This window comes from Colobus angolensis, unplaced genomic scaffold, assembly GCF_000951035.1.
Source record: "Colobus angolensis palliatus isolate OR3802 unplaced genomic scaffold, Cang.pa_1.0 Scaffold124, whole genome shotgun sequence".
In the NCBI taxonomy this organism is placed as follows: Eukaryota; Metazoa; Chordata; class Mammalia; order Primates; family Cercopithecidae; genus Colobus; species Colobus angolensis.
Genome location: NW_012113586.1, coordinates 2,244,714 through 2,256,419, shown reverse-complemented (window position 1 = coordinate 2,256,419; position 11,706 = coordinate 2,244,714).

Below are 11,706 nucleotides of genomic sequence, written 5' to 3'. Positions count from 1 at the left end.
TCCCACCCACCCTTTGGGGATTGGGGACCTACCTTCCTTCCTTCCTTCCTTCCTTCCTTTCTTTTCTTTTATTTCTTCTTTTCTTTCCTTTTTCCCTCCCTTCCTTCCTTTCTTCCTTCCTTCTTTCCTTCCTTCCTTCCCTCCTTCCTTCGCTCTCTTTCTTTCCCTTTCTTCCTTCCTTCTTTTCTTTTTCTTTCTTTCTTTCTTTCTTTCTTTCTTTCTTTCTTTCTTTCTTTCTTTCCTTCTTTCTTTCTTTCTTTCTTTCTTTCCTTCTTTCTTTCTTTCTTTCTTCTTTTTTTCTTCCTTCTCTCTCTCAATATCTTTATTTCTCTCTTTCTTTTCTTCCTTCCTTCTTTCTTCTTTCCTTCTTCCTTCTTTTCTCCCTTCCTTCCTTCCTTCTCTCTCTCTCAATCTCTCTTTCTCTTTCTTTCTCCTTCCTTCCTTCTTTCCTTCCTTCCTTCCTTGTCTCTCTCTTTCTCTCTCTTTCTTTCTCTATCTCTCTCTTCCTTCCTTCCTTCCTTCCTTCCTTCCTTCCTTCCTTCCTTCCTTCCTTCCTTCCTTCCTTTCTTTCAACAGACTCTTGATCTATTGGCTAGGCCAGAGTGCAGTGGCATGATCTTGGCTTACTGCAACCTCTGCCTCCTGGGTTCCAGTGATTCTCCTGCCTCAGCCTCCCAAGTAGCTGAGATTTTTGTAGTTTTAGTAGAGATGAGGTTTCTACTAAGCCATTGGCCAGGCTGGTCTCGAACTCCTGACCTCAAGTGATGCACCCACTTCTGCCTCCCAAAGTGCTGGAATTGTAGATATGAGCTACCATGCCCAGCAGGGATTATATTTCAACACAAGATTTGGGCAGGGATACATGCCCAGTGAACAGTCATGCTTCTGGGACTAGACTGACTTTTCAATCAGCTTCCTGTCTTCAGGCTTTTGCCTTGTTCCTTGGTTCCAAGACCTGCTCCTTTGCCCTAACTCTAGTATTTGGGTTTCCACCTTATTTCCCTATTCCTGGGTTCTTACCCTGTTCAGGATCTAGGTAACAACACATTCCTACGTTCCTCTCATATTGGAATCCTCTCTCCTCCAGCTTCTCCTGCCCCTTACTCTGCTTTCTTTGATATTCCCATACATTGGAATCTTTCTGTAAAAGCTAGTTCCTTTCACTGATACCAGAACTCTTTCATACCCATTTCTTTCTGAAAATACTACCTGTAGCCTACCTTAGAGAATATCCCCAAAACCACCTTGCCACTGTGGGTGGGTTTGTAACATTTCTGTTGCCTACTTGTTTCTGCTCTGTCTACTGGTTATGAGATTATATGTTATCTTGAGATAAACTTTCATTTTGTTACTCCTTACTTCTGAAGATACCATGCTCTATTCATATTTATTTATCCCCAGGGTTTAGCATATGGAAGGAACCTGGTAAATCTTTGTTGAAAGGATAAAATTCATTTGCTTTCTAGGCCTTCTATAATTTGGTCCCATTCTCCTCATCCCTCTTTTCTTCTCTTTAACACTTCACTGCATTCCAGTTAAATTTATCTTTGAATAATAGCTCTTCACATCATAGCTCTTCATCCTCCTTATCCCTCGTGCAGTATCATGGCTAGTCATTATTTCCAGGTCTTTGCTCATGCTGATTCATCACTGAAATGATCCCTTCTCTCTTGTTCTTACATCAAGCCTTGCTTGGCTCCTTTATGAAAGGTTCATTAATTACTCTAGCCAACACTAACAACATCACTTTTCGGTAATTGCTTCAATGTCTTAATTGGGTAATCTTAATGATTAAGGGAAGGATCCCCCAGTTGTTATAATCTCTTTCTCTTTTGTTTCCACTGTGCCTGGGTCAGTGTCAGGCACACAGTAGAACTCTGGGCTTACTGTTCGTTCAGCTGATTGCTGCACGCCTTGGTCCCAAGCACAGAAAAGGCAGGCTCCTCCCGCAATGGACCTTCATGCAGTCTCTTTAAGGGCTTGCTGGTCTTTGATGCCCACCTTGTTAGGCAGGGTCTTGCACATAGTAGGTGCTTGAGGATTTGGAGTCAAGAAGCCCATGTTCAAATCCCAGTTCTAACTGTGTGATTGTGGGTAAGCTACTTAACTTTTGTTAGTCTCAGGTAACTCATAAATAATAATTAAGTAATAATAGTAATTTCCCTACAGGGTTGTTAGAAGGATAAGATGTGATAATGTGTATGAACAGAGTTTTATAAAGTGCTTGGTAAGTATTGGTTAGTTTTAAAGACTCAATAAAATATGCTTGAATGAACGTGTCAGAGCATTACTCATCATTCCACGTGTGGCATCCAGATGAGGAGGCTCTAAAATTTATGACAAAATCGTTTGACAGAAAACTCACAGGATGCCAGCCACCTCATCAGTATTTGCTGTGTTCTTTCATAATATGTTGTTTTCTAAACTTGTTTCTTCTTCATTTTAATCAGGTCATGAAGGGCTCTCCAGTTGTCCTCACCATCTTGATTAACACTTAGACATGCTGTGCTGTTTATCTCTATTTTTTTTTTGTCACTGAGGTCATTTTACATGATCTTCTTGTCCTAAATGAGGATCACCACTTTCTAAGTAGTGTCTCTTTAAAAGTCGCCTTTGCTGTTTCCTTCCTCTGAGTCCTCCATGGGTATGCTATGTAGGTTAATGGGGCAGGTTGACTTGGAGGGATCCCCCTCACACCTCTCCTCCAGAAACTTTCTGCACCTCCTCTTCCCTGCTGTCATTCCAATGGTAAGGATTCCAAATGGGAAGGGCCTCTATGTTGGTGATACCAACTGCTGAACTGCAAATGATAACTCATTCTGGTGTGGTGTTGACAGAGGAGAAAGGCAGAGGGAGGCATGTTCCCCAGCAGCAGGTGGTGGCACTGGTCCAAGGAGAAGTATGTGGACAGTCTTTGACAACAGCACAAGCCTGGCTTAGGATTTTTTTTTTTTTTCCTCCATTTATTATGACCAGCTCCAAGAATAGGGAAGAACTTGGCAGAAAAGCCCCAGAGTGCAGGCTGTGCTAGTCAGCAACGGTAGTGGTCAATTACTGGGATATTTCATTTTTTAAATTTATTTACTTATTTTTGAGCTACATTGGAGGCTGTGAATGGTGGGTATGTGTCAAGTTCCTATCTTTTAACCCAGTAATTTCAATTCTAAATTATAAGTAAAAAATTAGTTATACTGTTGTTGGTCACAGTATGTTTATAGTAGGTTGGAAAATAAACTAAGCTTTTAACAATAGAAACTTGTTTCATTAATAATGGCACATCAAAATGATGAATGATTAGGCACTCATTAACATGATGCTTCAGAAGAATATTAAATTACATGGAAACTTTTCAAGATATATTAACTACAAATCAGCAAGTTACTAACATAGATTGCACAGTCTGATCTCAAGTTTATATGAGTGTGGGAGGCAGTATATTTTATGGGCTACAAGCACATCCTCAGGAGCTCGGCTGCCTCTGTTCAAGTACCAGCTCTACCACGTAATATGTGTGTAGCCTTGGGCAAACCACCTCTCTGTGCCTCAGTTTCTCCATATGTTAAGTGGAGATAATAACTTTGCCAATCTAATGAGATTGTTCTGAGGGCTAAAATAATCCACCTAACATGCTTAGAACAGTGCTGGCTCACAGCATTCCTAGAGTAGATATTAGCTATTCTTATAATGCAGTCATACACACATAACATTCGGTCAACAGTGGGCTGCATGTACGGTGGAATTTCCATGAGATCGTAATGGAGCGGAAAAATTTCTATCACCTAGTGATGTGGCCATCTCAATATCATAGGGCAATTCATACCTTTTCTGTGTTTAGATACACAAATACTTACCATTGTATTACAATTGCCTACAGCATTCAGTATAGTAACTTGCTACACAGGTTTGTAACCTAGGAGAAATAGCTATGCCATAACAGTATAGGTATGTAGTAGGCTATACCAAGTAGGTTTGTGTAACTACACTCTGTGATGTGTGCACAACAACAAAATTGCTCAGTGATGCATTTCTCAAATGCAACCCTGTCACTAAGTGATGCACGACTGTAATTATATATGCATAAAAGGGATAATACTAAAATAAGAGTGATTATCTCTAAATAGTATGATTATGGTTTATTAGAATTTTCTTCATTGTGTATATTTATACCTGTGTATCTTCTACAATAAATACATAATATTTTATAATATGAAAAACATAGTGAAAGTGGCTTAAAAGTACAGTTTGTTATTAAGAGATGAAAATACAGAATTTTTTTTGCAAGGAAGATACTCCACAAATTAATCTGAAGTGCAAAAAGTTGTATTAGGTTTCTTTCTAAATTTAAAATTCTGTTCAACCCTAAATATTTATTTGGAGAGGACATTGTTAAGATATTGTCCTTTAGTAATATCAGAATCTAATTTATTTTTGTTTTTGTTAGATGAATTCTCTTGGATAGACGGATTCAAACAGAAAAATGAAAAGAGAAGTCAGATGGAAAACTCTGGAAAATCCAAGGAGGGAGCTAGTTGGTGATGAGCAAAGCTACATGTGCTGTCTTGATAGCCACAGAGAAGAATGGAGACCTCGGTACCTGAGTGGAAAGAGAAGAACATGGGCAACATAATGAGATTTTGTCTCTACAAAACAACAACAACAACAAACAAACAAACAAAATTAGCTGGGTGTGGTAGTGTGCACTTGCAACTTCACTACTCAGCAGGCTGGGGTAGGAGGATGACTTGAACCCAGGAGTTCAATGCTCTAGTGAGCTGTGATTGCACCACTGCACTCCAGCCTGACAGAGCAAGACCTTGTCTCAAAAGGAAAAAAAAAGAAAGGAAAACAAATAATTTAAAAAGAGAAGGGAGAATGAAAAGAGTCACAACTTTGATAAAGTGGGGAGCATTGGGTTGGGTATGGAATGGCAACAGTCTTGTCTAGTTCGGAATCAGACTGACCTGAGTTTAGTCCTTAACATCTACCCTTTTGCCCTTCTTATTTTATTTCCCTTCCCTTCCCATTTTCTTATTCATTTAATAAAGATTCTGAGTTCTACTTTCTTTTCTGTATTATGGTAGGCTTTGGGAATGCAAAGTTAAATGAAATATGTTCTATACTTTCAAGGAGGATTGGGCCTCATGGTGGTGATAGCTGACTCAGCAGACAATCACACAATGGTGTTTTCAGTGCTTTGGTACAGATACTCATAGGGTGCTGCAAGAGCAAGAGGACTGGTAATGAAGTCTGCCTTTGTGATGAGATGGTTGGTGGTAAGACACATGGTGGGTGGCTTCTGACAAAATGGGCCATAGGATGAGTATTGTAGAAGTTAGTGGTAGACAAAGATGGAAAGAGGAAACTGCAAGTGTAATGTACATAGGGTGGTACAGTAGTTTGAGGAACCACAAGGAGCTTCATCTTGTGGGAAAGATTGGTATAAATGGGGGAACAGAAAGAAAGATGGACAGAAACCAGATCATGATGGGCCTGGTTTGCTAAGGTGAGGATTCACTTGTATGAAATCATTGAATGTGATGGGAGTCTGTTGATGCCTGAAAATCCTGGAGAGTGACTGATTTGGGGGAAGAAAGCTTTATGATCATTTCTGTGTTTGGCTGTGTGATCTTGGGCAAGCAACCTTTATGAGCTCCTTCTCTGTGAAATCTATAAGCTGACTGTACTACAACCCACCTTGCTGTGCTATTGCAAAAATGAGAGCATTTCTCCGAGGCACCTGTTATAGTACCTGGGTTTATAGTTATGATATTCTGGATAGCTCCAAAAATAAAGAATTACTGCTTGGGAAGTAAGAAAGAAGGTTTGGCTTGAAATAAGAAGGTCTGTTGTTAAATCTTGGTTCTGCCACTTCTTGGCTCTGTGACCTTGAACATATAATTTAACTTCTCTGAGTTTTGTTTTTTCACTTATGAGATGCAAACCATGTTGTCCTCACAAGGTTAAGTCAGGATAGTGCTTGTGGTGGATAAACTCCCCCAGTACAAATTATTTCTTTCCAGCCAGGCGCAGTGGCTCACACTTGTAATCCCAGCACTTTGGGAGGCCCAGGCAGGTGGATCATTTGAGGTCAGGAGTTCGAGACCAGCATGGCCAACATGGTGACACTCCGTCTCTACTAAAAATACAAAAAAATTAGCTGGGCATTGTGATGGGCACCTATAGTCCCAGCTACTTGGGAGGCTGAGGCAGGAGAGCTGCTTGAACCCAGGAGGCAGAGGTTACAGCGAGTTGAGATCACACCACTGCACTCCAGCCTGGGAGACAGAGTGAGACTCTATCTCAAAAAAAAAAAAAAAAAAAAAAAAATCTTTCCATTATTTTTTATCTTTCTCTCAGTCCTTCTCTTTTTGTTTCCCTTTTGCAACTGCAGGCTTTTCTAAGTCAACCCTCTGCTTCATGAAGAACACACTAGGGTGGGATATCACACTGTGAAGAATACATCACTGGAGCTTGAATAGTAAAGCAGCAGATCGGGAGCAACATCTGGAGGGCCCATGCAAGCCTGGGGAGAGAAAGAGAGCCACTGGCAAGCTCACAAGGGAATGAGAGCAAGTGAGTGTATGCACAGAGCACTTCTGGAGCACGACCCTCCTGCGATGCCTGCTGAGCCATTACTTGAAGGTCTACACAGGTGTAGACCAAATTCAAGGCCTAAATCAAGGGAAAGTATTACCATATGTTCCCACACAGAGACTAAAGGAGAGGGCTGCTCCCAGCAAGGGGGGAGGAGGGTAGAGGTGGAAGTGAGGAGCCAGGGGAGGAAGGGAGGAAAACAGAAGAGCTGCCAGTATAAAGAATTCATTAGAGAAAAGTCATGTTGTGACCTCCAAGATGAAGATGAGTGAAAATTCTTGTATGATTTAATATTCAGTGGAAATATTCCAAACCGCATGCGCTCTGTGCAGGCTGCGGTCTTTTACCTTAATTTCAGGGAAGTCCTACTACCCATTACGCTTCATGTTACTTACACAGTCTGAGCTTCTTTGTAACATGCTGGCAGGGTGTAGATGAAGAGGCTTGACTGGAAGCCTGCAATTATAGAAGTCTGGACAGTGTGGAAGAACTGGGAGCCAGGCTGACCATTTATGTGAGAGAGAGACGTGTCTTAGCTGAGTGCCACGTAAGCCATAGAGCCTTATCTCCTGGGATACATGTGCTACAAGTTCACATTATTTTCTATAGCTCTCTTGGGCAGTTGAATTAGTCCAGTGGTTTTTAAACTTAAAAAATATTAGAAATATTTTCTTAAGGACAACTTTTATGAAGCTATGATACATTTTTGAAAACAAAACAAAAATGTACTCTAAATTCTAATATGGTAAAAAAAGTTATCTGCTTGGGTTGGAAGTTGGGATGGGGTCCTGAAGCCCTGCCCACTTGCTTCTCTCCCCTTATGCAAATTCGTTCCTGAAAGTGTGAAAACTATCACTGTAGTACAACCTTCAATGTGTAGACGAGGAAATGGAGCTAATAGAGGCTTGTCCACATGCCCGTAATTAATTAAGGGCTGAAGTTAGATTGAAATCACCTTTTTTTCATACCTGCCTTGGTGTATTTTCCTAGCTCTAGACTCATAGCTATTTGCTTTCAGAATAGAGGTAATTAAAATATTGCTGTGTCTGATCAACCCAGAGACACAGGAAAAACTGAAAGAGTTTGAAGAACCTGATGCTCTCCCATCTGTAAATGGCCTAGAGGAAGCCTCCACATCCCGTTCGCAACTGCAGGCTTTTGTAACTCAACCCTCCGCTTCATGAAGAGGAACACCCTGGGGTGGCATATCACACTGTGAAGAATACATCGCTGGAACTTGAACAGTAAACCAGCAGATCGGGAGCAACATGTGTAGGGTCCATGCAAGCCTGGGCGGGGGAAAGGTGCTGGCATGCTCACAAGGGAGCGAGAGCAAGTGAGTGCATTCACAGAGCACTCCTGGAGCACGACCCTCCCCCCACCCACACTGTGCAAGGGGGAGGCAAAATACACATCTGTTGAATGGAAATGAAATGCTGTGGTTTTAGGAAAGAGTCCCTGGGACCCCACAGTCTCTCCAGTCTTAGACTTTCCTTGTCTCAAAGAGACTGGGACTCTGAGGAGTTTTTCTCCCAGGAATGTTCTATCCTCCTGCAAAGGAGCTCTGGGCTTTAGACTCAGAAAAACCTCAAATTGCTAGTTTATTATTTAGACAAGCTAATTCATGATGACTTGCATCATCTTGCAAGTATGGCAAAGTGGACCAGGGCAAAGCCTTCCTAGGATTTTTTTGAGCTGTAAGTTTCCTTTCCAGTCAAAGAAGAATGATTGGTTTAGCACATTAATATCTATTAAGAGTGAAAAAAAAAAGAGTGCTGAGCTCCTGATTTTCCTGAGGCATTCACAGTTAGGTCCTTTATTTCCTTTAAGCCTACTGGTTCCCCTGAATGTGTTATGTCCTGAATTATCAAGAGGTTCTGATGCCTGCTGAAATCATCATGGGTGTAATAGAGACAGTGGTACTCACCAAACATTCCATCTGCTCTTTTGCATTTGCCAAATCCCTTGCACTTAGGTGGGGCCATGAGCCTAGTTCTGACCAATGAAACATAAGCTAAACTGGTGAAAAGCCTATGTGCAAATCTTCAGGCTCTCCTTCACTAACACCAGCACTTTCCAGATGGCAAAGTTCCCACCAGTCTGGAACCCTGAATAACTTTGATAAGCAGAGTATCCTTCTCCCATGGACCTATGCTGGATATTCCTCATAAATGAGACACAAACCTTTGTTATTTTAAATCACCAAGATTTCAAGGCTATTTCGTTATGCAGCATAACCTAGTTCTGACTAATTAGTCATGACTAATACAGGGATAACTGGGCTCGAAGCCAAGAAGACTGAAGACTTGCTCTGGCAAGAGCTATGCTTAAGGGTTCTCTTTAGGATCTGACAGCCCCAGGGTTTGAAGTAGTTGTGTGGTGAATGGAGCTGCCTTGTACTGGCTTGTTACTATGGATTGTACACATTTTTTCCCAACTCTGCATTTAATGACATCATCTTGATAACTTGTATTGGCCATGGTAGAAGTATTTACACCATAGAAATTGTCTAATGTTATAAATCATGGCATTAATGTTTTTCCTGGCAAGGTAGTTGTTAAATACTCATATCAAAACATCATATCATACTCCTTAAATATATACAATTATTATTTGTCAATTAAAAATAAAATAAAAAATTATTTATAAAAACCAAACAAACACTCAGGGCTCTGCAAAATTATGACATAGGAAGAAAAAGTTTAACAGCACATCACTGATTTGAAGTCTCTACAGAGAGAGTCAAGGTGGCAGTTGGAAATGAAACAGTAGGACCCTTAGTAAATAAGAACTCCCTAACCCATCTTGAATTAATTTTCATATAAGATGTAAGGAAGGGATCCAGTTTCAGCTTTCTACATATGGCTAGCCAGTTTTCCCAGCACCATTTATTAAATAGGGAATCCTTTCCCCATTTCTTGTTTTTGTCAAGTTTGTCAAAGATCAAATGGTTGTAGATGTGTGGTATTGTTTCTGAGGGCTCTGTTCTGTTTCATTGGGCTAATCTCTGTTTTGGCATCAGTTCCATGCTGTTTTGGTTACTGTAGCCTTGTAGTATAGTTTGAAGTCAGGTAGCGTGATGCCTCCAGCTTTGTTCTTTTGGCTTAGGATTGTCTTGGCAATGCAGGCTCTTTTTTGGTTCCATATGAACTTTAAAGTAGTTTTTTTTCCAATTCTCTGAAGAAAATCATTGGTAGTTTAACGGGGATGCATTGAATCTATAAATTACCTTGGGCAGTATGGCCATTTTCATGATATTGATTCTTCCTATCCATGAGCATAGAATGTTCTTCCATTTGTTTCTGTCCTCTTTTACTTCATTGAGCAGTGGTTTGTAGTTCTCCTTGAAGAGGTCCTTTACATCCCTTGTAAGTTGGATTCCTGGGTATTTTATTCTATTTGAAGACACATGAAAAAATGCTCATCATCACTTGCCATCAGAGAAATGCAAATCAAAACCACAGTGAGATACTATCTCACACCAGTTAGAATGGCGGTCATTGAAAAGTCAGGAAAGAACAGGTGCTGGAGAGGATGTGGAGAAATAGGAACACTTTTACACTGTTCGTGGGACTGTAAACTAGTTCAACCATTGTGGAAGACAGTGAGGTGATTCCTCAAGGATCTAGAACTAGAAATACCATTTGACCCAGTCATCCCATTGCTGGTTATATACCCAAAGGATTATAAATCATGCTGCTATAAATACACATGCATACGTATGTTTATTGTGACACTATTAACAATAGCAAAGACTTGAAACCAACCCAAATGTCCATCAACGACAGACTGGATTGAGAAAATGTGGCACATATACACCATGGAATACTATGCAGTAATAAAAAAGGATGAGTTCATGTCCTTTGTAGGGACATGGATGCAGCTGGCAACCATCATTCTTAGCAAACTATTGCAAGACCAGAAAACCAAACACCGCATGTTCTCACTCATAGGTGGGAATTAAACAATGAGAACACTTGGACATAGGAAGGGGAACATCATACACCGGGGCCCGTCATGGGGTGGGGGGAGGGGGGAGGGATAGCATTAGGAGATATACCTAACATAAATGACGAGTCCAAACCCACACGTTGTGCACATGTACCCTAAAACTTAAAGTATAATAATAATAATAGTAAAAAAAGAACTCCGTAAGGTTCTTAATTATTTCACAATTTCTGCAGAGAAAAAATTTGGTAGACAGATAACCTACTAGGTATGTTTTTCTCCAAATCATGAAATAGGCAGTCAAAAGAAAGTCTTTGCCAGAACACCCTAAATATCAGAATTCTGAGTTCGTTTTTAAAATTTATGTTTTAAAAATTATTATTGATAAATAATAGTTGTATGTATTTATGGAGTATATGTAATATTTTGATATTGGCATATAATGTATAATGATCAAAGCAAGGTAATTGGAGTATCCATCATCACAAGTATTTATTTCTTTGTGTTAGGAGCATTCCAATTCCACTCTTAGTTATTTTAAAAAACACAGCATATTATTGTTAACTGTAGTCACCCTATTTGTGCTACAGAACACTAGATCTTATTCATTCTATTTAACTATATTTTTGTATTTCTATTTAATGGCCATTTTAGCCGGAGTGAGATGATAGCAATTACCATTCCCACAGTATCCCCTACTCCCCACTACCCTTCCCATCCTCTGGTAACCATTGTTCTAATCTCTAAGGGTTTATTTATTTATTTTTGTTAGCTCCCACATATGAGTCAGAATGTGCAATATCTATCTTTCTGTGCCTTGTTTACTTAACATAATGTCCTCCAGTTCCATCCATGTTGTTGCAAATGACAGGATTTCATTCTTTTTTATGGCTGAATAATATTCTATTATGTATATGTACCCCATTTTCTTTATCCACTCATCCATTGATGGACCTTTAGGTTGATTCCATATATTGTCTATTGAAATAGTGCTCAATAAACATGGGAGTGCAGATGTCTGTTTGATGTACTGGTTTTCTTTCTTTTAGAATTATACCTAGCAGTGGGATTCCTGGATCATATAGTAGTTCTATTTTTAGAATTTTGAGGAACCTCCATACTGTTCTGCATAGTGTCTGTACTAATTTACAATCCCACCAACAT